This window comes from Ananas comosus, linkage group 11 (genome assembly GCF_001540865.1).
Source record: "Ananas comosus cultivar F153 linkage group 11, ASM154086v1, whole genome shotgun sequence".
Classification (NCBI taxonomy): domain Eukaryota; kingdom Viridiplantae; phylum Streptophyta; class Magnoliopsida; order Poales; family Bromeliaceae; genus Ananas; species Ananas comosus.
In genome coordinates this window covers 3,128,337-3,134,533 of record NC_033631.1, presented here as the reverse complement: position 1 = coordinate 3,134,533, position 6,197 = coordinate 3,128,337, and the positions used below count along the sequence as shown (strand labels likewise).

The 6,197-nt window shown below is 39.3% G+C and overlaps 1 pseudogene; it reads left to right on the top strand.

Moving 5' to 3' along the window:
- Nucleotides 766-4,081, top strand: LOC109717567 (annotated as a pseudogene).

The following is a 6,197-nucleotide window of genomic DNA, read 5'->3' as shown; positions in this document are numbered from 1 at the left end:
TCGGGTCATGCTTCGGCCGATTTCTTGTTGGCCACAAACTCCTTCCTCCACGTCTTCAACCGCATCCCGCCCAAACAGTCTTTCCATTTTAGGCATGTGGCTTCTAGCTCCAGGTGTAACACGTATCACTCACATGGCTCGGGCTGCTCTACCGTGTGGCACTACTTTTATGGGGCCAACAGGGTGGAGGTATATATAGATATGCTTCTTCAGTTTCTGATAAGACTATATAAATTACATTTAACCAAGTCAGCAAGATATGCATGAGAAGTTATAGCTCACGGAAACAAGCAATATGGAAAGATATCTCTTTTTATACCATTAACTTAATTTGTAGCCTTAATAATTTCTTTATGATAGGTTTTCAATCAAAACTTTGATTTTTCATACATGGATAATTTAAGATATTGTAAATTGTATCTTCAAAACTATCAGCAAATATTGATTGCGGTGCATGAGTATTGCAGATAAGCCGGTTCAAGCAATAATTTCATGCCTAGTAGAATATAGAATATAGAACATGATTTTAGTAGCTAGGTAGGGCCGGCCACAATTTTTCCAAGCCCATGGTTGGAATAACTAACTCTACGAGAAAAGTCAACTGCCAAGTCTTGATACTAAAACAAATACTCAAATATCAATCAAAATGTTTTTTCATCCAGAAAAAAAAAAGGCTTAATTTTTAATTGCTACACCATAAATTAGGTTCCTCTTTCTCTCTTCAACAAAGTAATAGGAATAGTTAGATCACTCTGCCTTTGGAAGATGTCTGTAATATACTTATTCTTGCTCCTCTTGCGTGGCTGTCTTCATGCAAACTCAGCTCATCCTGTATCGTGCCCTCCAACCCAATTCTCATGCGGAAATTACACCTGGAATGTTAGCTCTCCTTTCTTTACTAACTCCGCCACTAATCCAGGTTGCCGCAAAGTTCATTGCATCTATTGTGAGACTGATTCACCTGTGGTTCGATTTTATAACACAGGATTTTTGTATGTTGTTAGAGATTATTCACCCCAGAATAGAACAATTGTAGTTCATGATCTCTTCCTAAACTCCTTTTATTGGGATTCTGATTGTGTCTTCCTTTACAATTTTAAGAAACCCACCCCTGCTATTAATCTCACCCAACTTACATTGAGTACAAAGAAGGCATTAACTAATTCGTTCAGTTGCGATAAGATAGATAGCGACTACAATCAAAATATTTTCGGCGATTCTTTGGGTCATGTTTCATGCAAGAATTACACACTCTTCCTCCCTCAAAATTCACAAAACTATCAGGAGAATGATCTTCCTACTTATTGTTTGAGTTTGAGTTCGGGAGGCCTCTGGTTTACTTGGAAATTGTCATTTGGCGGAGATTATGAAGGTAGCAATGATGGCAACATTTCTCTGCTCTCCGGCGGTTTCTCTCACAACTGGGATCTTCATCCAGATTGTTTCGGTTGCAACGTAACTGCTGGCAGTAGCTGTACTACAAGAGGCGATCCAGGAGACTTGGACTCCCCATGCAAATGCATTAAGAAGTGCCGAGGTGATGGAAAAAGTACTAACAATAGCTGAATTTATTTATTTCTGCCTTTCAGTTCTTCGCCTATTTTGCTGATTCTGTAAGCTTTTTCTTCACGTATCAAATTAATTTGCTTGAGATGATTGAAATTATCTTTGAATAATATTGGGAAGATCATCTGATTATTATGCTGTTCTTGACAAAAGTGATAAGTATCAACATAAGCATTCTTAATTGGTCTTGTTATATGCTGTTGCAGGAAGGAGAAAGCGAGAAAAGTGGGTTATAGTAGGTAACATATTTTCCCCAACTCTGCTATCTGCTCTTTTTTTTTTTTTTCTCTTTTTTTTAATCTCTTTTTTTGGTGGGAAAGATGTATAGGGATCTCTTGCACTTCAGCACTTTTGCAAACATAAGCCTGAACCTTTAGTTTTGACAATCAAATACTTCAATAGACTCCTTTCTTCAATTGAAATTACTAATTATACATCTGTTTTGATCGTATATCTTGCGTGTAATCTTATATAAAGTTCAAAACATAAGCAATTTATTTTTTAATTCTTCCAGTAAAAGAAAAATCGAACGTAGGCTCACCCAATTCTTTAATTCTCATACTTAATTTTTTAAATTTGTAAGCAAAAAAAAAAGAATTTTCTTCTATTTTGATGTCTCAAAAGTATGTACGTTCATGTCAGTAAATAGAGCAGATTATGCAAATAGATCAATCGAGTATGGTAGCTTCTAGATGCTTTGGATTTCACTTCCTTTATTATTCATTTATTTCTTCCTAGAGTTTATTTGTTCAAATTATGCAAGTAGATCAATCAAGATAAGTATAGAATTCAGCTTCAGATGGCTTATCAAACCGCGCAAGTAGCAAGAACTGCTTATATCAAATAGTTTCAGTAAATTAGACATAGAAAAGCTTCTAAACCAGTACTTAACACTTTTATTTCATGTTTTCGTGTTTTCTACTCACATTCTGCTTCCTAATCAAATAGGTGCTTCAGGGGGTGCAGCAGCAGGCTTGTTGATATCTATCCTATGCATTTTTCTCTGCAAGCGAAGAAGAACGAAAAATCACTCTCCCTCCTCCATTCACCTCGTCAGAGACTCGCGCTTTGAAACACACTATGTTGACACTCAATTATCTAGTGCAGATTATAAGACCCACATCTTCTCCTATGCTGAGCTTGACGAGGCCACCGATGGATTCTCTCCCTCCCAAGAACTCGGCGACGGTGGCTTTGGCACTGTCTACAAAGGTACTAGAAAAAAAAAATGCTAAATACTTGGATTAAAGGACTAAATAGTGAGGCTCCTGATTTAAAGGTCCCCATAATTCATATGTACTAGCATTCTTTCTTTAACTTATACTACAAATTCTGATTTCTTCTATCCATTTAAAGCCTTTTTTCCTGGCCAGAGCTTATTAAACTTCATCTGTCAGTAGAGCTATTCAAAAAGATTTTAACATATCTTTCATTAAAGGCCAACTACAACTTTTTGTTGTACCTGAAGCATAAGCTTTCAACTGTAGCTTCTTTTCAGACTAAACATGTTCATTTTTCAGCTGTAGTCACTGCAACAATTGCTTGTTGCAGAAAAGAAGCTATTTTATAAGCCGGACCAAATATAAAACCCTATTAGTTTTCTATTGATTCAGGAAAGCTACGAGACGGTCGGATAGTTGCTGTAAAGCGCCTGTACGAGAACAACTACAAGCGAGTGGAGCAGTTCATGAATGAGGTCGACATCCTCTCCCCTCTCCGCCACCAAAACCTTGTCAGCCTCTATGGCTGCACCTCCCGCCACTGCCGCGAGCTTCTCCTCGTCTACGAGTTCGTGCCCAACGGGACCGTAGCCGACCACCTGCATGGACCTCGTGCCTGCGAGCGAGTGTTAACGTGGCCAATACGAATGCAAATTGCTATCGAGACCGCTGAAGCCCTTGGCTACCTACATGCCATTGAGCCGCCCATCATGCACCGTGACGTGAAAACCAACAACATCCTTCTCGATGCCGGTTTCCACGTAAAGGTCGCCGACTTCGGGCTGTCGCGTTTGTTCCCAACGAATGCGACGCATGTGTCGACCGCACCGCAGGGCACTCCGGGCTATGTGGACCCAGAGTACCACACATGCTTCCAACTCACTGACAAGAGCGACGTTTACAGTTTCGGTGTAGTATTGGCAGAGCTGATATCGTCGAAGCCGGCAGTGGACCTCAGCAGGTGCCGGAATGAGATCAATCTTGCTAATATGGCGATCAACAAGATCCAACGGAGCGAATTGGCCCAGCTAGTAGACCCGACTCTTGGTTATGATTCTGATTGGGTAATAAGGAAGATGATCACAATGGTGGCGGAGTTGCTTTAGGTGTTTGCAACATGGGACGGACATGAGGCCGCGATAAAGGAGGTGCTTGAGGTGTTGAGAGCGATAGAGAGTGTGGCCAACGGGGCGGGGAGGATTAAGAGTATCGATGTTGGCGTAAAGGATGATGCGCGGAATGCCAAGCAAATTCAGGCAGCTTTGTCGCCAATTCCGTTACACACAAGTGGGTGAGCAGGTCCACTACGTCAAACATCAGTGAGTAGGATTCTAAGATCTTATTAGCGCTTCAAACTGGAGAATCGATTGCCTAGTATAAAGCTTGCTTTTATAGCCTTAGTTGTAAATTAATTTGTGTTCAAAAGTAAAGCTTTTTTCTGATGAGCTAATCGAGGGATTTAATGCACATATAATAAGGTTTGAAATTGGCTTTATAACACTTAAGGAACCTTTTTTTTTTTGCGGGTCAGTTGGAGTGACTTGGGATCAGATTGTTCTCAGTAAACATACTCTGGAATACAATTTGCTGCGTCTTACTATGCAGAGCTTATGAAGTCTTCTACTTATACACACGATTGTCGATCAAATAATATAAAGANAAGGAACATGATGATGAGGCACAACAAGCATATTTCACATTTAGGGTATCAAGAATCAACAACTATTCTTCTATTTAATTGAAGTAGACACATGTAGTTCATCTGATTTCTCATGGTAATTAGTTATTTTGTAAACACAGTTAACAGAAAAGGTTTAAGTATTATTCTTTCATGTGCAACTCTGAGAGATGAAGTCCTGCTCACTTGAAGTGCTAGATTATCTCAATGTGTGTCCAAACCAAAACCAAAAAGCAAAGATCAATAACAAGCCCTAAGGGTCCCTCTCAAAATCAAATAGAAAACATAGGGCTACTATCCTAATCACTGCAAAATTTCAACATTTGAAGTTCTCTTTCAAGTTTTCACCTGTCAATTTATAAAGAGCAGTTACAATTATAGGCAGTCCAAGTTTCAAATTGTCAAAATTTTCGGCTGAAACCTCCAATTCAAACAAAAACAACACTCTTTGTTTGTAGAAAAAGAATAGTTTTTTATTTACATTTGTTTGGTTGAAAAGAAGAAAAAAATTCACATTTGTTTGGTTAGGTGGAAAACTGTCACGCCCGGGTCCAGCGGAAGCTCACCCGGTACGCTAGAGACCCGCATCCCAAAGTATACAAGGCGTCTATACAACAGAAATATCAAGATAGATAGAACCAGTAGCCAAATATCAGAGTATATGACAAGCTATATACAAGAGCTAATAAAAGAAAAGTGTATAGTACATCAACAACTCCCAAAGGTACATACACCAGAAAGTCTCAAACAACTATATACAATGGTAGTCTCTATACAAGTAGTACATCAACCTCGCCAACTCGACCAAAAGGAGAGGTGATCACCTAGTGGGACTCTGAGCAATGCCTAGCTAGACGCAACACCCTTACCGCGGTCCCTAGCCTCTTCCGCTGTGGATGGCTCTGTAAATACAACAACAACAATTAGGGCATGAGAACTATTAATCAATAGTTCCCAGTAGGTAAGCCACCAACCTCAGCGAATTACACTACTAGGCTCATGAGGCAAAAATAGTAGGCATGTATGGCTACAACATGATATGAATCATAAGCAACTAATGAACAGTAGAACTACTATGCCTCCAGTGCAACTATCAGTATGTAACAAATAAATAAATGACTCTATAGGCGTAAGCATGTTATACCACTTTCATGAATGTACATTATTTACTAGTAACCATTTTTTTATTAACACAATTTAGTGTCATTATGCAATCCATAAGGACCTACACAAGATAGTCCGGCTTGCGCCGCGCCTAATGACCCCGTGGTAGTATACACTCCCCACGGCAATCCACTTTGGCACCCAATCCCGCATAGGCAAGCATGATGTCGCGTAGGCCAACTCCGGAGTGCCGGCTTATAGGGAGCGACCCTCACAAGCATATGCGAATGAGCACAATGGCAAGCAAGCATAATCCATAGTATACAGCTCTCAATCGTCAAGTCTCAAACATGGAATGTATTCTACCGACCTATAGGTCGGGATCTAAGTCCAATGTCAAATACTAGTCATTAACTAGATTATAACAATAACATGGAATTCATGCTAGTTCTATCCAATATATGTCAATTTCACTTGTCTATACAAGTATAATAACGATCATATTATGCATGTTTCATGATTTCAACTGCATACAATTCTCTACTTCATAGAGACACAATTTCATTCCAAGATGTAAATACATCTAAGTTATTTAACCTCTTGTTTATAATGCTACTTGCATAAAATGC